This window comes from Nomascus leucogenys, chromosome 14, assembly GCF_006542625.1.
Source record: "Nomascus leucogenys isolate Asia chromosome 14, Asia_NLE_v1, whole genome shotgun sequence".
Lineage (NCBI taxonomy): Eukaryota > Metazoa > Chordata > Mammalia > Primates > Hylobatidae > Nomascus > Nomascus leucogenys.
The window spans coordinates 28,726,146-28,751,265 of NC_044394.1; the positions used below are offsets into that span (position 1 = coordinate 28,726,146).

The window sequence follows — 25,120 nt, forward strand, 5'->3', positions numbered from 1 at the left end:
TTAAATCTCATAATCTGTTTCAGACTAGCTTTAATCATAAACGTGCTTTTTCGTTTATGTTTTTTTTTTTTTTTTTTTTGAGACGGAGTCTTGCTCTGTCGCCCAGGCTGGAGTGCAGTGGCGCAATCTCGGCTCACTGCAAGCTCCGCCTCCCGGGTTCACGCCATTCTCCTGCCTCAGCCTCTCCGAGTAGCTGGGACTACAGGCGCCTGCCACCACGCCCGGCTAATTTTTTTTTTTGTATTTTTAGTAGAGACGGGGTTTCACCATGGTCTCGATCTCCTGACCTCGTGATCCGCCCGCCTCGGCCTCCCAAAGTGCTGGGATTACAACCGTGAGCCACAGCGCCCGGCCCTTTCGTTTATGTTTTTGCTGATAATCTTGCATCATGTTCAATGAGTGTTCTCTCTAACATCAACCACCAACTCTCCAATTCTGACACCAACTGGGCATCCAACAAATCAATTCAATTCTGACAGTATTATCTACCTGGAGTTAGTGTCAGATCTCACAAGTTAAAGGGCTCATGCCACAAGACTCCCCTAAGTTGAGATGCCAATCAAAGTCCCAAACCACCTGACTTCTGACCAACTAGCTATAAATTGGGGGTTCCCACAACCTCCTCCTCAGGTTCCATAATTTACTAGTACAGCTCACAGAAGAACAAGAAAACACTTCTTTTATGTTTACTGGTTTATTAAAAAGAATGCAATCCAGGAACAGCCAAATGGAAGAGATGCACAAGGCAAGGTATGTGGAGGAGGCGGGGGCGCGGGTAGGGTAGGGCAGTGGAGCTTCCATGCCCTGTCCAGGAATGCCACCCTCCCAGCAACTTGATGTGTTCACCAATCCAAAAACAATCTCCAGGCCTCTGTCCCTTTCCCAGAGGTCACTGGGTGAGACAAAAGTCCCAACCCTCTTAATTTCTTGGTCCTTCTGGTGACCAGCCCCATCCTGAGACCATCTCAGGGCCCCACCCTAAGTTACCTTTCTATTATGATCAGAAAGGGGGTTGTTATAAATAATAAAAGACATCCTATCACTCAAAAAAATTCTAAGCGTTATAGGAACTCTGTGCCAGGAAGACAGCATGGTAGAAAGACCAAATCGATTTTTGTATTATACCATAGCAACAGCATCAAAGCAAGCTGAATATTCAAATACATAGTTCAATATAATCCCATGACCAATAAGTTTCACTTGATTCCTCTGAGGACAAGGACATTACTAAACCAACAAGATTTGGTATTTAATCCAATGCCTGTTATTTAATATAAATACCTAATGTTTTAATTAATTACCTAGCCTGTCCCTCTAGCTAGCTAATAGTCCTATTTGGTTAAATAGCTAGAAGTCAAAATCTTCTAATAACTAATATATCTAGGTTACCAGATGATGATATCCCTTCACCATAGAAGTACCTAGATTAGTACAGGTTGAACAACCCTAATCTGAAACTGCAAAATGCTCCAAAATCTGAAATTTTTGAGCAACACATGACATCATAAGTGGAAAATTCCACATGTAAGTACTTAACACAAACTTTCATGCACAAAATAAAAATATTGTATAAAACTGTCTTCAAGCTATTTGTATAAGATGTATATGAAACATAAATGAATTTTATGGGTCCCATCCCCAAGATACCTCATAATATATATGCAAATATTCCAAAATCCAAAACACTTCTGGTCCCAAGGATCTGGTTAAGGGATATTCAACGTGTACTCTCCATAAAATGCTAATTAATGATTTCTTCTATTAATAACCATTGTGAGCTTGCTTTGCAGTTTAATTTGCTTTGATGTTGGAGCAGTTCTTAATCAAGGGCTGTGGTCTCCCTATTTTTTTTTGAGACGGAGTCTCACTCTGTTGCCAGGCTGGAGTGCAGTCGCGCGATCTCGGATCACTGCAACCTCTGCCTCCTGGGTTCAACTGATTCTCCTGCCTCAGTCTCCCACGTAGCTGGGACTACAGGCATGAGCCACCACGCCCAGCTAATTTTTGTATTTTTAGTAGAGATGGGATTTCATCATGTTGGCCAGGATGGTCACGATCTCTTGACCTCATGATCCGCCTGCCTTGGCCTCCCAAAATGCTGGGATTACAGGCATGAGCCACCGTGCCCAGCGGGTCTCCCTACTTTTAATTTAGTGCATCTAGAGTCACCAACAATACAATTACTAACCCAACAAATATTACTGAGCATTCACTATAAGGTCAGAAGTTATGGGAGTATTCAAACTAATGCAAAAGGTATGGCTCCCTATACCAAACATTTGTTTACTTATGTTTACTAAAAAAGGATGTAAATTAAATCAGTACAGAACAGATATCATATTAACGCAAAAGACCATAAATACTGTAAGACTTCAAAGAAAAGTGTTACTACTTAGGAGGAAGAGGAACAAGAGGAAGCTTCATAGAAGGAGAGGTATTCGATTTGGACCTTGAGAGACAGACCAGACTTTGATAAATGAAAAAAAAAAAAAAACCAGTTTAGGCGGAAGAAACAATCGCATGAAGATAAAAAAAGACAAGGGGTAAAAAGTATATTGTGTTCTCAGGAAAGGGTAAGTCAGTAGGTTCCCTGGAGTTTGGTTAGGAGATAAATAAAAAGTAAGTTTGTGGAAATCATGAACCATGGCTTTGTAAGCTCAGTGACTGTCAGGAAGTGCTGAATCAATGTTTAATAGCTGAGTGAGATGCATCTGGAAAGGTAAAGAAGTGCCTGTAATAGTGGGCCTTAAGAATCAGGATAGAGACTGAACTTTATCCTAGAGTTAATGAAAACCCTTTAAACCTAGGTTTCAGAAAGGGGAAGAAAACACCCATGTATATAGTAGGTACTAGGAACTTTCATATGTTAATCTTTACAATTGTCCTATGACAAATGAGGAAATTAGACTAAATAATTTGTTCAAGGTCGTTTAGAAACTAAGTGGCTAGAGCTGGGATCTAAATTTAAGCATGTGTTCCTTCTACCATTCCATATTGCATGAATAAATAAATAAACCAACCAGTGCCAGATGTCTGGAAACAATGTTTAGGACAAAAATAATGTACTATATCAAATTTAAAGTTTTAGTCTGTTTATTATTACATTATGGTAACTTACTTTTTTTGACAAATTTGAGCGGAGTATTCAAATAGTCTGACCCCAAACACAGGCTGTATAGCACACATAAAATTCACTTTTGCAACTCTTGGGAAGTCATCTCAAATAGAGTTACCTTTCAGAACAGATTAACTGATAGATGAGAGGTCAATCTACAGGTGGAGAAAGATGTGCCATATATATTAAGACAAGACAGATGAGGAAAGCTATAAATTGAAAGCCACAAAAGACACACACAGCCTGGTTGTCTTTCTAGTTACTGATTCTCATTTGTCGTGGTAATTTTTTATTGTTTATTTGTGAAAATCTATGTTGATGAATACAGGAGGCTCGTGTGGGCTCCCTCAGTATTTGCATATATTACGACTTAATTTCTCCCAGGAGAAAGGCTCTTTCCCTAAGGAAGGCAGGATCCTTGGAATCACCAAAGATGAGTTTGCACCCTTCCTTTTTCTCTGGGTAAATGGATCAAGAACAGATCAGTAGTGTGGCTCTTTCCTCAAGTAAAATGGATTGCATGAAAATGTCTGGAATGCAATTATGTTAAAGAAGAAACTGTATATAAAGCTGGAGGATGCTTATTAAACTATGTAAAACTAGCCTGGACAAAATTAATCAGAAGGAATCTCTGTAGATGTTAGATATGTTCTTCCTATTTTTAGATATTGAGAACAAGGACAAATTAGATCAAGTATGAGTTTACTTAGAGATGAGGGGAGTAGAAGAAGGTGGACTGGAACAAACCCACAAAAACTGTTCAATTATGATTTTTAATATCTGTGTACCAAAATATAAAACCTTACTTGAAAAAATTCAGTTTGGTGTAAACAAAAGGTATGACAATTATTAACTCCTCTTTACATCTTCATAGTAAAGAAAAATCTCTTTATACTCTTAGAAAGATGGATAGACTACCAAGACCAGAAAAAAGATTCCCTTAACGCATATTAATTTGCAAAAGTCCAGGTTGTTACATAACACTTGTTTATTAAACAACAACAACAAAATAAAGGAGAATGAAAGCACAAGATCTGTTAAATTCCAAGCCACTAAGAGTTTATTTGAGGCTCACACCTGTAATCCCAGCACTTTGGGAGGCCTAGGCAGGAGGATTGCTTGAGCACAGGAGTTTCAGGCCAGCCTGGGCAACAGAGTGAGTCCTTGTCTCTACAAAAAATTTAAAGTTTCAGACAGGCATGATTCTGTATGAAATTTGTTGGGATACCATGCTTTAGTAGATCATAACATCACAGTTATGTTTTTCAAACAATGTTGAGTGAGGTTTTCTTGTTTTTTATTTTAAGTTTATTTTATTTTAGGTTTTTAACATTGATGAATATGGCTTGAATTTGAAGTGGATGTCTTCTGGGAACTTTTGTTATGTTAAAAATATATTCATTTAATGCTGTTTTAACTTTTTCCCCAACCCTCTATTACCGACAAGACCTTGACTATGACAATTGCAATTTTGCTAACTATAATTCTTTTCTTTGCTGTCAATTTCTTGAAATTGGAACTAACTTAGAAAATCTAGGTGGTCTCAGCTGACCCTGAAAGTTGAAATTTAGCTCCCCTTTAACCACACTGTTAGGACTGACCACTAGACAGGACTATCTTTTTTCCTTTTTTCAAATCAGCTCTCCACCTTAGTTTATCTGTTCTTTTTCCAATCAACCATCTCAGATAAAAACAGGATCCTCCCGTTCATATAATTTAGTCTAAGTCCTTCTTTCTGAAAAGAAGGAATTCTGCTAAATCAAGTTCCCTTTCAGGCAATTTCAGCTCTGGCCAACATTTAGTAGATTAAAAAAAAATATCAACCAGTTTTCTTCACACCCAAAACTGAGAACCTATTTGTATCAAAACTGAGATTCAAAGGTGTGCATAGGGGTAAGGAGCAGTGGTATAGTTTTAAAGCCTAGAAAAATAATTCTGCTTTGCACCCTGATTACTTCTAAAATTCAGGTTAGTTCAGTAGACATTTATGGAGTGCCTACTATGGTTCAGATTCTGTGCTAGGAGACTAATACGAAATGTTCCTATCTTAAAAGGAGCTAATGGAATTAGAAATAACACTTTTACCCTCTAGAATTTTTCAAGATTTTCTATTTTTAATCATGTAATAATAATAATAGTATTAAAAGTAAATAAAGTTACACATATTTTTCTCCTTTTGAACTAAGTGATTAGAATTGCAAATGTACTTCTTAAATATACTATATACATCTTAATTGCCACAAACATTTCTTTCTCCTCACATCCCACCCCCAAAGCAGATTCTTTTCTTATAGTACCCCCAAAATCCCTCAAATTTTACATTTCTAACTAGAGTTACAGACTGAGTCAGACTAATGTGACATCCATAAGGTTTTTAAAAAATTCTTATTTTGCTTCTACTATTATCTTTGTCCTAATTATGCCATCTGCCTTTATTGGCGTTTACTGTGGAGTATATGATAAGTTTAAATTTCCACACACAATTTCATGCAGCTTTAAATTCTCAGCAAGGATCTCCTCTATTAATATTTTCACATAGTAACATCTGTCAAACTCTTGGGTTTTATGTAAGTTAACATGATTATTTTTTCACAATAGAAATTCAAACGAGATCCTAATTAACACACTGCTCCTTCTTTGAAGACCTTGACATAGACATAAAATTGCTGATATTTGGAACTATAAGTTTGGTGGGTTTTTTGTTGTTCTGTTTTACCTTTCACCATGGAAAATTTGGTCTATCACCATCACAATGTTTACTGAGCCAACTATCTACAAGGACAAATAGCAAAGCTTCTTATTCATTCCAGCTAAATCAATTAGGCTATTCATACACTTACTGACCATTTGCCAAAATGCCACCCTTTTTTGGTATCAGTAAAAAGCAATCTTATAATAAAGGTTTGTTTTGAAAAAAAGCCAGGGTTCTCAAATTCACTGTATTACTTTGCAACTCTTGCTTCCCTTGCCTTCAACATTGTGTGGGTGGAGGAAAGAAACCAACATATTCAGAACAAAATGTGAAGTCAAGAGAAATTTTTAGACAGCAATAAGTTGTGAAAATCACTTAAACTTACTGTCAGAACAATCTTTTGTATAGAAACATAAAGGGAGGCATTTTAATATACCCCTGGGATTCAATGAAAAATACGAGGCTCAGAATAGCATAAACCCAGATACTATATTTGTTAAAACTAATTGGGCTCTTTTATATGTAACTCAGTAAACTGCAATTACAATCATATTCAAACAAGTTTTGTCTAATTCCTCTTCTTAATACCTTTTCAAAAAGAGGACTTTATTTAAGGACAGATTCTTAATAATTCATGAGATATATTATTTCTTTTTTTGTGATTATGAAATGTTCTTCAGTACATATTTAGGCTATTTATAAGTTTTCTAAGACCATTCATTTAAAGTCACACTGTATCTTCAAAAGCCCACTTTAAACAAACCATCCTATTATTTATAAAACACACTAAGACTTATGTAAACACCAAACAAATAAATACACTGCTGATTCTAGAATATGTATAATAGAATATAGTCTATGATTGCTTGTATTGATGATCCACATAAAGTCACAGGAATTTCTTAAATGATAGAAGATTAAAGTAGCACTTTTTAAGGCAATGCATGTACTATTAAGTTTTCATGCAAATCACTGATTACCTCTCCAGAGACACAACGTAATTTTTGTTAGAAATGATTCTCAACTCTAGTATATACTATGAAAAATTATTGTGGTGGCTGCAGTAGAAAGCTTCTCATTTGATGTGTCCCAATAAGCTACGTGACTTTTGATTTTCAAATTTTGAATCATGTGTCTTTTGAATCCACCATAATTCCAGATTCTTCCCAACTTTTCCCCCCAATTTAAAGTGACATGGTTGTTACTCTCTATATCACATATATCAAAAAAAGAATTTCTTTTGAGACAGGTTCTGGCTGTATTGCCCGGGCTAGTCTGAAACTCCTGGGTTACTCCCATTTTAGCCACTCGAGTAGCTGGGACTACAGGCATATGCCACTATGCTACGTTCATATATCAGACATTTTTGAAAAAAACGAAACTGCATATGTAATACTCAGCAAACAAGTGTTGTTAACGTTATCACTACTCACTTGTAAAAAGTTCTAATAATATTTCAAGGCCCATTTGATGTTCTTTTCCCAGTCTGAAAGTTTTTCCTTATGCCCTAAACTGGGCATAATCTTTTTTGAGCTCCCATAGTTTATCTGCAATTCTTTTATGGGCCTTATCCGTTTTATATTATAGTTACATATGACCCTGTGCTATCTTCTATTAAAGCCGAACACTCCTCCAAGGGAGAAACTGTCTTGCTCATTTTGCAGCACTTAATATTGAAGAAATAAGGGAAAGACATTAAAGTTTGCTAAATTAGATCTTATGAAGTCTTCATTTTAATTTGGTGCATAAAAAAGGCATAAATATTTCTATAAAATTTATTCAAGAAATTTAGAAGAAAAAAATAAAATTTCCTAGAGACTATAGAATGTTAAAGCCTTTTGGGAATAGATGTGCTCATTCATATACACAGTAATATAACAGAGGAAATAGAAGAAGCTATCTAAATGATATTAGAGGCCATAACCTATTATTTTTTATTTCATTTCATACTTTGGGTGTTAAAAAGGAAGAGTAAAACACAATGGGTAACTTATTTTCCTTTTTGGTAAGAACTGGGTTTTCATTTTCAGACTAAAATCAGTTCTAGAAATCAACACGTAAAGACTCTGTTACTGCCCTTCATAACCTTTTACTCCTCTCTCTCCCTGAGGCCCTGAGTATCTAGGAGAGAACCTTCATTTTCATGGTTCTTTATGAATTTCTTGGTCCAAAAGCACAGTCTGCTTAAGACATTACAAAACTAGCTATCAACAAATTTCATTACTAAAGCTAATAGGAAAATTAATAATAAGATATTAAATTTGTTAAAGTAGTGCCAAATTTTAAATTTTGATATATTCTTAAAGCTCTCAGGGGTCAAAAAGTTCTAGCAATTTATATATATATATGTATATGTATATATTGCTTTAAAACAGCAATGTAGAAAGAAATTCATACAAATCCCAAGTTAGCACTAAATACTAAATAAGAAAAAAAAAAAAAAGAAAAACATGAACAAGTCTTTCCTAGTTGAGTGCTAACCCTTAAAATAGAAAAGGCACTATCAAGCATTATAGGCATCTGTTTTCTGCTGCCCAAATTCCTCTTTTCTCTCATATAATGGTATCTTCACTTCCTTTTTGGAGGAAACCCCTCTTTTATTCTCAGTTTATATATATCTGGATTTGACTCTATCCTCAAACTTGATGGTTGGACATATGGCTCAGACTCAAAAATCAGAGCTTCATATTCTCCTGGCCACAAGGGAGTGGGCCAGTCAGAGCCAATGAAATGCACTGAGACTTTTGCTGCGACTTCTAAGAAAGATGGTCACTCTTTCCAGCTACACATGACACTGGGTGGATTTAGGTGCTAAGGGAATTGAAGCTATCTTATGCTCATGTACAGATGGATCAGAAAGCCAACACCAAGAAAGCAGCACTAAGAAATGTACAGAAATTGAGTCTTGATGACATTATGAGAGCCTTGGGTGGAGCCATTCTTTAAGCCACACCTATCCTGAACCAATGTACACAAATCAATACATTTCCCTTTTCCCTTTTAAGCCTGTTTGAGTTGTTTCTGTCACAATAGAGTGTCTTAACTGACATACCAACTATTTCAAGTATGTTTGTTTCCCCAAAAGTAAATACACTAGGTCACAGAATCCAGTTTCAAAACCAAGGTAAAAACAGACTTTTCCTCATAGATAATTCTGGTTTTTCAAATCTGTCCTCTTCTCAAACACTATCAGGTTTTTGTATCTTTTGTCTTTATACTGTCTTAATACAAAGGAAATTCTTTTGCCACAAAGGAATAAAACACTAACAATGGAAAAAAGAAATTAATAAGTAATGGGGAATGGGGTGGGGGAGAGAGCAAATCATCTACAGAAGCTTTAAATAGTAATCAGATGTGCTTTTTATTTTTACTAAAGGACTAAATGATTGTCGCAGTCTAAAGCTTGTAAATTTAAGCAGATTCAAGTATATATGCATCTAATACAAAGACATCAAAATACTAAAATCAAAGTTTCTATACAAAAAGCAGCTGATAAAAATTAAAATTCACAGAAAAACTAAAAACAGGCAAATCACTACATAATTTCGGTACCAGTTAATCATATTCATAAAAATTCTTGATTTTAAGCACACTATGTAGTTACAACATGGTAATGAGCTCCAGTCATTCTGAAAATATTTAGCAAAAGAAGATTTAACAGAGCAAGTAAATCACGTCAACTAAAGTCACTATATAGTAATGTAAAACTAGTACTTCCACTTTCTAGGGATTTTGGTGACTGTTAACAAGAAATAGAGAATAAGAAACATGAAATAAAATAGAATTAAATATATATTCTTATGTTTTCTCAGATTGTATTAAAGTGAGCTTTTACCTGCATATTTTAGAAATTCTACATTTTAAGTACCACATGTGACTGCTAGAACGAATTGTATTACTCCTATGATCACAATGAGGCCATTAATATGGAGGCTGTATGCAAGAGGATAAGATAAATTATTATTACTTGAGATGAAGTAAAATAGAATGGTTAAGGGAGTTCTGGAGTCAGACTGTCTACGTCCGACTCCTGGCACTATCTTTTAATAGCTGTGAAACCTGGACCAACTTCACTGAGTCTCAGTTTCCTAACCTGTAAGACTAAGATAATAAAAAACAGTAACTAACACATATGCAGTGCTTATCATAATAAATGCCCGGCATTTTTCAAAGAGCTTTTAAAAAATTCTTTAACTCCTAATAATGTTCTTAGGAGATAAGTGATATTATCATCTCTATTTCATATAGAAGGAAACTGAAGCTCAGATCAGTTTGGCAAATTGCCTGTGGTCAAACAACTAGTAAGGGCTGACATCTGGGATTGAAACCCTATACTTGCAATCATTATACCCTATTACCTTTTTTTCTTTTTTTTTTTTTTTTTTGAGATGGAGTCTCGCTCCATCACCCAGGTTGGAGTGCAGTGGCGCGATCTCGTCTCACTGCAAGCTCCGCCTCCCGGGTTCACGCCATTCTCCTGCCTCAGCCTCCCCGAGTAGCTGGGACTACAGGCGCCCGCCACCACGCCCGGCTAATTTTTTGTATTTTTAGTAGAGACAGGGTTTCACCATGGTCTCGATCTACTGACCTCGTGATCCACCTGCCTCGGCCTCCCAAAGTGCTGGGATTACAAGTGTGAGCCACCGCGCCCGGCCTACCCTATTACCTTTTAATATAATATGACCTACCTCAAAGGATTGTCACGGGACATTAAACAAATGTCTAGTACACAGTAGTAGCTCAATAAAGGTTTCCTGTTAGAGTTTTTCTGACAGTAAATTCCTACTGAATTACCTGAATATTTCTATTATCAATTATTTAGAAATGATTACTTCAGTATAGAAACTATTTTCTGCTAAAGAGAATTTTTTTGGAAAAGGGACAATGCTGGAAATTAACTTCTATTAAGGGTAATAAATCACTTTGAAGAGGCCCCCAAAGGTTTGACCCTGGGCATGGAAATGGGAGGTACTTTTGAGGCATCCATGGGGCAAGTTAGAAACAAATATATAGAGTTGTCCCTTGGTATCTGCAAGGGACTGGTTCCAGGACTTCTCTCCAATACCCAAATCTGCAGATGCTCAAATCCCTTATATAAAATGGCATAGTATTTGCATACATCCTCTGGTATACTTTATCTCTGGACTACTTATATCAACAGTCCCAATCTTTATGGCACCAGGGACCAGTTTCGTGGAAGACAATTTTTCCACAGATGGGGGTTAAGGGTGAGTGGTTGCGGGGAAATGGTTTCAGGATGAAACTGTTCCACCTTAAATCATCAGGCACTAGTTAGATTCTCATAAGGAGCACCCAACCTAAATCCCTCACATGTACAGTTCCCAACAGGGTTCACACTCCTGTGAGATCTAATGCCCTGCTGATCTGACAGGAGGTAGAGCTCAGGCAGTAATGCTTGCTCACCCAGCACTCACCTCCTGCTGTGCGGCCTGGTTCCTAATAGGCCATAGACAGGTTCAGGTCAATGCCCTGGGGGTAGGGACCTCTGACTTATACTACCTAATAAAATGTAAGTGCTATGAAAATAGTTGTTATACTGTACTTTTTAGTTGTATTTATTGTTGTATTGTTATTTTTTATTGTATTTGTTTTCCAAATATTTTTGATCCATGTTTGGTTCAATCCTCAGATGCAGATCCCACGGATACAGAAGGCCAACTGTACTTGAGAAACAAAGGCAGAAATGACAGGATCCTAACCGGCACGTAGAGAGTGAAATAGTAATCTCTCTCTTTTTTTTTTTTTAAATTGAGATGGAGTCTCACTCCATTGCCCAGGCTAGAGTGCAGTGGTGCCATCTCGGCTCACTGCAACCTCCACCTCCCAGGTTCAAGCAATTCTCCTGCCTCGGCCTCAGGAGTAGCTCAGATTACAGGCGCACACCACCACGCCCAACTAATGTTTGCATTTTTAGTAAAGACGTGGTTTCACCATGTTGGCCAGGCTGGTCTCGAACTCCTGACCTCAAATGATCCACCCACCTTGGCCTCCCAAAGTGCTGGGGTTACAGGGATGAGCCACTGCGCCCAGCCAGAAACAGTAATCTCTACCAGTACTGAAGGAGGCAGAACAGATATGGAAAGAAAACAGAGGTCTTTTTCACTATGGTAAGTTTGAAGAATTTTAGTTAATATGTCTAATAAGCAGTTGAAAATTTAAGTTGGCTCACAGAGAAAGGTCCTGAATTGGCAACAGATCTTTCCCACTCCTTTTTCTCTTTCTACTAGACCAAGTCAGGATGCCAGTAGAAATAATAAAAATAGCTTCCAATTCTTGAGTACCTACTTTATGCTTCACATCGTGCTGAGAACTTTATATATTATCTCTATTCCTTTCAACAACCTTACCAGGAAGATACAGGTTGAGCATCTGTAATTTGAAAATCTGAAATCCAAAATGCTACAACACCTGAAACTTTTCAAGTGCTAACACAACTCTCGAAGGAAATGCTCTTCCAAGTATAATGCAAATATTCCACGATCTGAAAAAATCTGAAATCCAAAACACTTTTTGCCCCAAGCATTTTGGATAAGGTATTTAATAAGTCCCGGTGAGGCTTGTTCTCAGAACCTTGAGATTAAGTAAACTGAGTCAACTGTCCAAGGCAACAGAGCTACCAATTAGTGGGGGAGGCATATGGTAGTTTTCTTCTTATTAAAGACTCTTTCTATTATACTACCTTAGCTTTAACTTGAATGACCACCTACGTCAAGTTCATTCTGGAAAGGGAAAAACAACAAAATTAATGGAGCTCTCAAACTGAGAAAACAGGGAATGAGTCTAGGAATATGTGGCTTCAAAAAGTACAAGTTTAACAGTGATACGAAAGAGCTGGAAAAAAAGAAGTGGAGTTATAATTTAAAGACCCTTTAAACCAGAAGGGGCCTTGGAAACGGCCTAGTACTTTTATAAGTAAAGTATGGTCCATGGCCTACAGCAGTAGCACACCCAGAAGCCTGCTAAAAATGAAGAAGCTTAAGCCCCAGCCATACTTACTGAATTAGCATATGCATTGTAATATGATCCTTAGGTAATTTGTATAATACATTAATGAAAAACACTGGTCTGATACCATTACAATAGATGAAGACACTAACCAGGTTAAAAAAAACAGTTTGCAAAGCTAGAACTCAGGCCTCTTTATTTCTGGGTCTAGGATTCCTATGTCTTCATTATGTGCCCTCCAAACAAATACATCACTTCGAATTTCACTAACCTGAGGTCTGTGCCATAAACGTTTAGAACTTAAAATGAGTTTCCATCAAATTAGCACTAAACATTTTTATTTGTTACCATTTCATTTGGAATTTTAAGTACCCCCATGAGTTTTCTTCAATCATTTGTTTTAACATCACTAAATGAAACATAAACATGCTATCCCTGACTACAAAGAATTCTCAAGCTCATAGAGTAAGTTTCAACCCTGAGCACTCAATGTGAAGACAGTATAGATAGAAGACAGAGACTTTCTATAGGCAAATTATTTAAAGTCATAGAATCCTGGAGCTGGAAGAGACCCGATATAGCTGAGATGATAAAGAGATTTCATCAGAATGGCAATTATATATATAGTTTCTGACAGTGCTGTATAAAAAAGTTACCTGAAGCTGGTTTGGGATACAGATACCGATACAGATACAGCTAGTACCTGTATCTGCCATGGGTTGGCTCCAAAGAGGGTGTGAGTGCTGGAGTTACTGACCTTGTAAAGATACGAAACTCAAGCTCAAAGAGGTTAAATGAAATATACAAGGTCACATATTGAGAAGATAAATCAGAACTCCAGGTCCCCTAACTTCTGATATAGTGGTTTGTATCCTGTATCATATTGCCTCTCCTCTCTATTTATTCAATAAAAAATATAAAATCCTTTTCATGTAATAAAAACCAAACCAATTAGAAATTAACTGGGAATAAACACCTCAGATGGTTTTATGGGCATTATAGGATTTATAATCCTATAATAAGGACATACATGGAAGTACGTTAAAAGATTTAAAATGAAGCCCACAACCTATAGATTGTATCATTGTGATCAATGAATGATCTCTGACTCAGACTGCTTTCTGACATTCTCACTTCATGGAGAGTTTTTTCCATATGACAGTTCTTCTTTAGAGTTTATCCATGATGACTCAGGGTACCTAGATGGTATGAAGGAGCCTTCAATTTAAGGAGGAGGAGGAAAATGAGGGGGCCTACTGAATCATTAGCAGCCTACTCAGTTCTGAAACTCAGCAAATCCTTTTGGAAGCCATTTTAAAGTCAGCTTTAGGAGACAAATTCTGGCTAAAGCCTTAAAAGACTGGTCCTTAAGAGCTGAACTATATGCAAATAAATCAACATGTTATTTCTAAAAGAGACACAACCAAAAGGCTTTAGCAAAATCTGATCTTCTTTTTGTTGAATAAATGTCAGTGATGAATTTTTAAAAATGTCTGCTCTCAATGAAGTTACAGATCTGCTCAATGTTTAACAGTTTAAGAGCCCCTCCTCAAAATTCATCCTAGTTCCTTTGGGGAACAGACAAGGCTAGTTCAGAAACTGGATCATCCTATTTTAAATGAAAGTAACAGTAAAGCAGTAAGCATATTTAAAAAGCTTTTTGATACATAAGGTATGTCTATAGGACTGGTTTCTAATTAGAAGCAGCTGCTACTTTACAAAAGATACGTATTTAACACATTTTCTCATGAATGATGAACTGAATTAGTTTTGTAATTTGGATGTTTTGATCCTTTGATGGTAAATTTAAAGAATGACAGTGAGAACAATTCAAAGAAAAATCCATCATGTTAACTGTAGTCTAAATTAAAGCCAATCAGCTTTTAGTGCTTCCAGTACATGCAGTTCATTAAATCTGAAATAAACCCAGAGGAACATGAAGTACTACGGATAGTATCTGCCAAGAACCAGGAATTCAACATTAAGGTTTTGAAGAACCAACAAAGCACTTTCAATTGTTTTCACTTATTGTTAAAAAATAAAATTAAACTGTGCCTTCTAAAGATTAAGCCAAATGATATGTTGAGCACTACAATGAGTTACTAGAAAAATATCAGGGCCAGTCACTTCATAATTCATTCTTGTGGAAGGAAGAAGTTATAACCTTCTTTACCACATTACTTATCTTTTTATCTTTTCCTCTTGACTGTCAAAGAGACGCTCAACAGAAGTACAGTTTTCCCCTAAGGTCATATATGATTAGTATTACAGTAATGATGAAGTCCCCAATTGTTTGACATTTTTAGAAAAGATAACAAACATCAAGAGCTGAAAATAGTTTTTGAAATTCCACTAGGCTGTTAATTTTACTATCAAACTTTGCTAGTTTAGGTATGTAGGTTCTGGATGGATGTAGGATTAACTCAATGAGTTTGAGTTTTAACTCAAACTGTTTCCTACATTATTGAGTTAAAAAAGTATTACATCCTACAGGTCATGTAGTTATCTCTTAGTGTCTGATGAGAGATCTCCAAGGCACACACCAGAAATAGGCAAGGAAAGTTTAAAAAGATTAAGTATGGCACAAATAGGAAAAGTACTGTATTTGCCATCCACAGGTTACTACTTTATAACCTTAATTCATTCCAAGTCTACTTTATAAGTATAAAAATGGCAGACAAACATAGAAAACGCTGTTGAAGAGCAATAGGCATGACTAAAGCTGGCAAAGGATGATAAAGAGAGCTATTGGCAGAGTAATGAATAGATGAAAGTGAGACAGGCAGGAAATTACAAGTATCTTGCAATGCACAAGCTGAGAAGAATAACCTTGAACCTGTTGCTGTAAAAATCTACAAAGCTTAATAGATTGAATTTTCAAATAATCTCTCAATTATTGTTACTCATTATTATTTCCAAAATTAAGTATAGATTTTATCATGGTCATAAGGTTTAAGTCAACATGAAATGTAAGATGCCCTTTTGCAAAGCAACAACTTTTCTTCAAATGAAAGTTGTATTATTACTTCTATTCTCTACTTAATTTACACACTTGAGCCTTAGCTCATTAGGTCATAGACACTTAAGCACATCCAGGTTAAGAGAATTATCCATAGTCATATTTACTATTTTGTAAACTATTTTTTCCTTTCCTTCCTTCTCTTGCTGCTTTCCCTCTCTTTCTCTTCCGTCAGAAGTTATTCATTTATTCCACAAAAATGGAAATGAAAAACAGATTCATGATACTACCAGTAAATCAACAGCCTGAATGAAAGCTATTTCTAAAATAAGTCACACTTCAGTATGGTCATCATCATAGAACTTCAAAGATCTTTATGAAAAACCACTGCCACTTTATATGGGCTCAGTTGTTCCATGTTAACAAACTAGTTAACGTTTAAAATACGTTAAATAATCTAGTCTAGCAGCTCAGTCCTGACAGTATGTGCAGTATATGGTAAGAGAGTCTGGCTATCTATCTATACATACACATCTACATACACTAAAAGGACAAAAACTCTGAGTGAATTAAAGAACTAGATTCCTAACTATTTACTGAAAAATGTTTAAATAGGAAGCTTTGTTAAAGTATTCCTTACACAGTTATATACTTATATTCTTAGTGGTCACTATGTAATTACATAATAGAAGTTCGTAAGTTCTACTTCATGGCATTAAATTTTAAATATGATTGGTTAAAAATACAAATGAGGCTGGGCGCAGTGGCTCACGCTTGTAATTCCAGCACTCTGGGAGGCTGAGGTGGTGGATCACGAGGTCAGGAGATCGAGCCCATCCTGGCCAACATGGTGTAACCCCGTCTCTACTAAAATACAAACATTTAGCCGGGCGTAGTGGTGCGCGCCTATAATCCCAGCTACTTGGGAGGCTGAGGCAGGAGAATCACTTGAACTCAGGAGGTGGAGGTTGCAGTGAGCCGAGATTGTGCCACTGCACTCTAGCCTGGTGACAGAGCAAGGCTCTGTCTCAAAAACAAAACAAAACAAAACAAAACAAAACAAATGAAAACGTTGTGCTCCCCCACCATTGGACATAAATAACAAGAAAAAGAATGGCTTTCTTTACTCAATATTATCAGGAGAGTAAAAATCACTGAAATGTTTAGTTTCTCAGGTTGGAAAAACTGTACCTCTAAAGAATGAACTAGTATAGTAATTGTTCAAAATTAGTAATCCTACATGTATATTGTCCTGAGAGTAGATTTTTACAATCCATATTTATTGAGGTTTTTGGGGGCATTTAAACATTTAGATGAGATCCAATTTTTTCTATGCCTTTATTAATAAAGATTAAAAACAGTTCTTTATGGTAAATCAGAATGTTCTCAAAACAACTACTAATCTGAGAAATGAAGCATGAATATAAGACTTAAGAGCCAGATTCATCTCTTACCACTAACATGTGTTAGTCTTTTAGTTCCCCAAGTGTATGCCATAGTGACATGAGTTAAACAACTTCACTGCATTTTAAACACCATCCCTTTAGTCTTGAATGCAGAATATAAATGAAATTTACCTGAAATGACTGTTTTGAATACTTAGTATTAAGAATTGTATATGATCTTGTATGTGTGTGTGCGTGCATTTTGTGAGACCTTAAAATATCCAAATTAGTATGGTGCCTTCCATACTAGTCACTCTTAGAGGTTATATACCCTTATTCCAAATGATGCTACAATTATCCACAACATTATTAAAATTCCTTTTTAGTCTATGGGTGGATCTGACTTTTACAAACAATAACAGCCTTCTCAGACTGGATCTGATTTTTAGAAATAGCCTCAAGTTACTTCCCATTTTCTTTCTGTCAAGATCCTCTGTGAGTCATATCTGATAAATAACATGAAATATCACGTGGCCAATCACCCCGTTTTTCCTTAAAAACAAGGAGCAAATACAAAGTAACGAGCTATTTTCAAGTGTCTTAAACTGGCTTAGATGACAAAAAAAAAATTTTTTTCTAAAAATACTGAGTAATGATAGTATTGTTAAGTGTATAATTTCCACGGTGACTAAAGTATAAGACTTATTTTAGATAAGTGTATAAAATATTTTTCCTTTAAAGACAGATAACCAGCCCTACACAATTTAGTCTGCTCTAACCTTCCTTTCCCATGCTGATGCTGATTTTATGTACTCATACTCACCCTGTTACCCTAGTTTTTGTTTTTTTTTTTTTTTTTTTTTAGACAGGATCTAGTTATGTTGCTCAGACTGGTCTGGAACTCCTGGGCTCAAGTGATCCTCCCACCTCAGCTTCTTGAGTAGCTGGCACTATAGGTGCAAGCCACTATGCCTGGCTCACATCCTTGTCTTCTTGTAGTTTCTTGCAGTTGTAGGCATGCTCTCATCTCAGGGCCACTGCACTTACTATTCCCTCTGTGTATAATGTCTTGCTCCAAGGAGACCTGCAAGGCTTGCTGTGCTACCTCCTTCAGGTCATTACTCACTTTCTTAACTCTTTATCATCTTCTCAATGAAGTCTTTTCTCACTACCCTTTAAAACTGCATCTTGGCCAGGTGTGGTGGCTCCCACCTGTAATCCCAGCACTTTGGGAGGCCGAGGTGGGTGATCACTTGAGGTCAGGAGTTTCAGACCAGTCTGGCCAACATGGTGAAACCCTGTCTCTACTAAAAATACAAAACTCTACTGGGCGTGGTGGCGTGTGCCTGTAATCCCAGCTACTCAGGAGGCTGAGGTAGGAGAACCACTTGAACCTAGGAAGCAGAGTTTGCAGTGAGTTGAGATCACCCCATTGCACTCCAGCCTGGGTGACGACTGCAGAACTCCATCTCGAAAACAAAAAACAAGAAACAAAAAACAAAAAACTGTATCCTCCTCCCAACCTCATACACATATCCCATTTATTCTCCTTTCTCCTTCCCTGCTTTATTTTTCTGTTTGTGTGTAAAACTGTTTATTAGGGGAAATTTCAAACATACACAAAAATAAAGACAAAGTAAGAAACCTCATGTATCCATATAGCATCTACCTTCAGCAATTTTCAATATATGGCCAATCTTGTTTCATCTGTGTTCCTCTCCCTTTCAATATTTTGAAGTAAAAACCCACACAGCACATTTTAAGTTGTAAACACTTTATTATACATCTCTAAAAGAACACTTAAAAAAAAAAAAGTACATTCTCACACCTGAAAAAATGGACAAATCCTTTTCATTAAATATCCAGAGTCTCAATTTCCCCAATTTTGAATAAATGTCTTTTTACAGTTAGTTTGCTCAAAGCAGGATATAACTAAGGTTCATACATTGCATTTGGTGGATAAGCCTCTTAAGTCTCTTTTAATCTTATAGTTCTCCCTCCCTATTTCTTGCTATTAATTTTTTGAATAAATCAGGTCATTTTTCTTTCTTTCTTTTTTTTTTTTTTGAGACGGAGTCTCACTCTGTCGCCCAGGCTGGAGTGCAGTGGCACGATCTTGGCTCACTGCAAGCTCCTCCTCCCGGGTTCACGCCATTCTCCTGCCTCAGCCTCCGGAGTAGCTGGGACTACAGGCGCCCGCCACCGCGCCCAGCTAATTTTTTGTATTTTTAGTAGAGACGGGGTTTCACCGTGGTCTCGATCTCCTGACCTCGTGATCCACCCGCCTTGGCCTCCCAAAGTGCTGGGATTACAGGCGTGAGCCACCGCGCCTGGCCCATTTTTCTTTTATTTTTTAATTTTTATTGTTTTGAGGCAGGGTCTCGCTCTGTTGCCCAGGCTGGAGTGCAGTGGTGCAATCATGGTTCACTGCAGCCTCAATCTCCCAGGCTTAAGTGATCTTCCCACCTCAGCTTCCTGAGTAGTTGGGACCGTGTCCAGTTAATTTTTTAAAAAACTCCTTTGTAGAGACAAGGTCTCACCATGTTGCCTAGGCTGGTCTTGAACTCCTGGACAAGAGGGATCTTCCCACCTCAGCCTCTCAAAGTGCTAGGATTACAGGTGTGAGCAACTGCGCCCAGTCATTTCTCTTAAAACACAATGTATTTTATTTATTTTATGGTTTGTGTCTTATTATTAGAATGTAAACACCACGAAAGCAGAGATTTCAGTCTGTGAGGTATCAGCATCTAGACCTGTGACATGTAAACGGCATCAATAAATATTGAATGTATTTGGCATCCATGCCAAAAGCCCACCGCTCACCAACAGCAGAAATTGCTAATCACAGTACTCTTTCCTGCTAAGTTTGAACAAGGACTCCCAGTTTTCTAAACACAGCACTCTAGGCAGCCACCACTAAACAATCAGATTTGGTACCCCAAATGAAATTTATTTGCTGTCCTTGTTTTAGCCCCCTTCAAAAGTGTACTATCCCTAAAACAGATTTCATTGCACCTTGTATGTTGAAATTTTAGCATGATAAATTACTGACTGTGTTTCTTGTCAACTACATTTAAACATTTCTTAGCTTATTTTAGACAGCTTAGGGGAAAAAGAAAACTGTAGCCAAAAACATAATAGAAAAAGAAACTGCAGAAGATGGTGGGAAACCGGGGGTATTACATATTTTTAGAATTAGCAACATCCCAAGAGGCTCGTTATAAAATAAAAATTAACAACAAATTTTCTGAAAAGGAAGTAAATTACATGTGTGTTGAATTAATTTTTTAAAAAACTACATGAAGATTAACTGGAGGATGATGACAGATGTCAGGATTTTCCCATTTATAGGCATCAGCAACACATTCTATTTTTCTGCAACTGGTATTTTGAGGTGTAAAGGTATTACGGGGTGATACAAGAGTACTATGTAGAACCCCATTTCTCTGAAGTGGAGTTTATGTGGCAAAAAGAATCTAAAACATCTGGCACAACATTCTGAAAAATTGTCAATTCTTCTTAAGAGTCATTTACAACTCATTTCTGTTAAACTACCAGATGAAGCTCTCTTTCTCTAGGCTTATTTCTGAAGGTAGCTATGCTAATTGAAAGACTCCAATCAGATGTTTATGTTTTGATTACTTTTTTCTATCAAAAAAGAAAAAAATTAGAAATTCCCTGACATCCATTCAAGAAACACTGTGTTTTCTCTTTATTACCTGTAAATTCATTAAACAACAAAAAGTATTTAGGACCTACTAAACATAATATGTTAGGCAGTTATTTTCAGTCTTTGAAGGAAAAATTGAAGTGATCTACTCAAGACAACACGCAAAAAAAAAAAAAAAAAAAAAAAAAGCTAGTGCAGAACTTGAAATCATATCCAGATCTTTCAATGACCAATATTTCTTGTCAATGTCAATGTGAGGTTCCCACACATTAGTCTAGGGAAATATTCTATGGCACAGGTCACACTTAAACTAAGAAAACATAATAAGCACTTCCCCTCCCCCACTACCACAAGTGTAAAAAAATCTCCAAGAACCCAAATCCCTTGAAAGAATGACTTCTATTTACTTTGCCTGTGTAATATATTCAGAGGGAATCTGGAAAAGATGGCTAGAAATCTATAAACAGAAAGTGCTAAGTGGAATTCACTGTTTATAGACTTCAACTAGAATTTTGTCCCTTATATATAAATGCTGCCAAGAATCTTTATATTGTATTATTTAAAAACATCTTCATCAGATTTTCTTCACTTTGTTGATTTTCTTCCTTTTTTCACTGGCTTTTAAATCTGCTTTACTCTCCTCAAAGACATAACTGTAACTTTTGGAATAACATGTTTTTTTTTCTCCCCCCGCAAAGGAGCTCCTAAAGCCACCTCAGTGCCATCATATATTAGTCATTATGAAATTTTAATATTTACAGTTAAATATATCTGTATAATAAAATAATCCAAAAAGCCTTTCTAACCTAATAAATACTAGGATAGGTCTACATTGATGTATTATGGTAAAATGTGTATGTATGTGTTAGTTTTCAATTCTAAGTCTTTGGCTTAAAATCTTTATCAGCTATAGAAGCTTCTGCCTAAAAACATTAGTTGTCCACGAAGCATAATGACTATCTACAGTCCTTATCACCTGACCTACTAGAAAACCATAATAAATCATATTCTGAAATGATAGAACTCTTAAAATACAAAAGTGACATTCTGACAACCCAGGAGAGGCTGAAGTTAAATCAAATGGAAACATCCTTTGGCTTCCCCTTTGAAACTTGCCTCGGTGGCATTTGGCAGTACTAGACTAACCTCCTAACCCGTACTTTTCAGTCATTTCCTTTAAGGGGTCTCAAAGAAATTATGAAACCTGCAAAGCCAGACTTCGCCAGTCAACACTAACTTCTGCCTGCGGATTCCAGTGACTGAGCCAAGACAGTGTTAATAGCTTCCTTAACGTACAAATGTCCCTGGTAAATCTGGCTTGAAAATACCACAGAGAAAGTTCAACATAACCAACTGTAAGAACATTTAAATGCCAATCTTAAGGAAAGGATGGATTCCCTCCCCCTACAAATTCCACTGAGGCGAATTTCCAGCTTACTTTTTAGAAGCAAATAAATACTACTACTATTACATTACGGCACTTCTACCATGCTAATAAAAAGCCAGGTGATAGTTTCCTCTTTAAAACCTGTACATTCACTACATGCGACATTATAACCACTTCACTACATGCAACTTTGCATACATATAACTGTTCTACTTTCCAATTATTTATTTTAAATTCAAGATCTCTTTTAACATACTATAGAAAGGGAACAGGTTAGAAGGCTTTGGGAAAAAAAAATAAAATAACGAACATCTCACTTTCATTTTCTGATGCAACCACCAAAATCTAAAATGTAAGGACAACTATACAATACAAAATTAAATTTAAGAGAATTTAGAGTAAGTGAAACTATTCACTATTACTACAGTTCTGATTATTATTTACCTGAGGAAAGAGCTAGTAGAAGTGATGCTTGATTTAAGTTTTTGGTACTTTCCAGTTTGGTACCGAAGAAATGAAACCTCACAAAATAAATAAGGTCCTCAGAGTTAAAGATTTTTCTCCAGAAGAGTTTGTTGGTATAAATTAAAAAACATAAGGAATTCATATGCTGTATTTGTACAATAAGAACAATGTTTTGAGACATGTAAATCTTATCACTCAGAAAATATTTTGTTGGCTATAAAGAAAACGCATCGTAAACTGAAACAGAACTGAATAAAGTGAACCTTTACCACAATTAAAATATTTTAAATTCACCCTATTTTGCGAACTGAATAATAAATTCATTTATCCTTAAGTGTAAGAGTAATACATATTCAACACAGTAAAGGACAATGCCATTTCTGAAACAAAAGATCATGTGCAATGAAAACAAAGTAACATTCTGCAGAGAAAGAAAAAGTAAAGAGCCTGTGAACCGAAACACATGACCTTTTCTTATATATAAAGCTTCAGTTTTTAGCACAACCAGCACCTTATGAACAAAGTTCTCAATAATATTTGTTGATATACTGTTTGATGACTAAACGACAGGAATATTGTTGGTGCTGTTAAAACCAAGGCACATTTCCTTGTGTGTAGTGATTAAAATCTGTTAAATGTACATTTTTTAAAAACCTCTGCCCTCTGTCCCATTCTTGCTCTCTTACAAGACCTGCACGTACAAAAATAAAAGTAGATGGTGACGTGAGTTTATGATTTACATTAATTTCCCTACTCGGGGCATTTTTCACTAAGTCTTTAGAGGTTTTAAGATTCAAACACTATGTAAGAAGAATTATGGTTTGAACTACGTAACAATTACCTAGACATCTTTTGGACTTCAGTTAACCTGTAAGTAAAATGAGTATCTTTAACTTTTCCACGGGGCTTTGGAGAACGGGTTCTTCCTCATAAACGCTTTCATATCCTCAGACACTGGGCGCGGTAGAAGATCAAGCATATCCATCAATTAGAGAGCTTTTCACGACCTCAGTTTACCCACTTAGGGAAACGGACGTATTAACTTGTTTCCTAGGGGACCCGGGAGTGAAATTAATTAGTGTGTTTAAAATGCTCTGAGATCCAAAGATGAAAGGAAATGTGAAAGACGCGCAGAGATGATGACAACAATCATAACAATAAAAAGAATGACTAACTTGAAGTCTGCGTTATGTAAGGGAGGAAAAGAAGTTATCAGATCCGCACAAACAAAAGGGAAACCCACCGCCCCTTTTGTTTCTCTCATTTCCCTCTCCTCCCCGCCACCCGCAGAGCTCCCCTCTCGCAGCCGGAGCGCGCAGCCAGCCAGGCGCGGGGCTCGGAGTTCGCCGCCGCGCGCCCCGCTCCCGGGCGGAGGGGGAGGCCGCACAGGGCCGGTTCCTGACAAAGGCGCTTCCTCCAGCCAGGGCGCGGGATGGAGGCGCCGCAAACTCCGCTCCCCGCCGCCGCGGGGGCGCAGGGGCGCGCAGGCGGGCAGGGAGAGCCGGCTGGCTGGCCGCTAGGGAAGCCGCCGAGGAAGTTGCGCGCCCGCCCTCCCCGCGCCCCTCGGCGGCCCCGCCGCCATCCATCCCGCGGCCACACTTACCGGACAATTGCTGGTGGCCGGGATCCCAGAGACGCCCCCGAGACCCGAGGCGAGAGGGTGAACTGTTGTGCGCGGGGAGCGCGAGTAGACAGCCTGCCGTTCCGCCGCTGCCCTCCGCGCCAGCCAGCCGAGCCCAGCGAGGGGAAGTTGACCACGGAGCCGAGCGCTGAGGAGCTGCGGACGCAGGGAGAGGCGCTGGGGCTGCTTTGTGGTGCGCTCCCGGAGGGCTGGGGACCAATTCGACCGCGCCGCGGGGCTGGCGCTGCTGCTGCTGCTACTGCTGCTGGTGGAGGCGGCGGCGGCGCCCCCCGACGGTCCCTCCGCCTCACACAGCCTCTGGGTCACTGACACACACTCGCAGGGAGGGGAGGGGTCTAGCCGTAGGGCGGGGCCTGAGGGAGGGGACGGGGCAGGGCCACAGCGGAAGGCGGTGTCGCCGCGCCGAGAAGGCTCTTGGGAATTGTAGTTCTCCGCTTGAAGAAAAAAGGGATGCATTGTTGTCCAGCACCCGACCAGGCTCACTCTGCACTGAGCATGCTCGAGGGCGAGGTTTGGGCCGCCCCCTCCCACCGTTACCAGGGTCACCGACACACTTAGCGAACGTGTTCAGTGCTGCTGTTGGCTGAACAAGGGCGGTCTTGTATTAAGGTGTTGTTGGGGATCCAGCCCTTAGACGGTCCTTCCTACTTCGCTCCACCCCCAACTCCTAGCCTCACCAGTCGTAAGTACCCAGTGAGGTCTGACTTCCTCTCCATATTTCAGTCTTCCCTGCTGCGTAATTTATCTTCCACAAACCCTAAATCATAAATTCCTCTGTCCCTCACTTCCCTCAATTGAATCATCTCTAAATTCAATTTTCTTTACCTAAGACTTGTTGA

The 25,120-nt window shown here is 37.8% G+C and overlaps 1 protein-coding gene across 1 annotated transcript in view; it reads right to left on the bottom strand.

Moving 5' to 3' along the window:
* The window catches only part of PELI1 (pellino E3 ubiquitin protein ligase 1), a 60,829-nt gene extending 36,190 nt beyond the window's left edge, over nucleotides 1–24,639 (bottom strand). The window contains exon 1 of the mRNA XM_003262453.3: nucleotides 24,243–24,639. The gene's annotated coding sequence lies outside the window, so the exon portion shown is untranslated. The remainder of the gene's footprint in view (nucleotides 1–24,242) is intronic.
* Nucleotides 24,640–25,120: the final 481 nt, after the last annotated feature.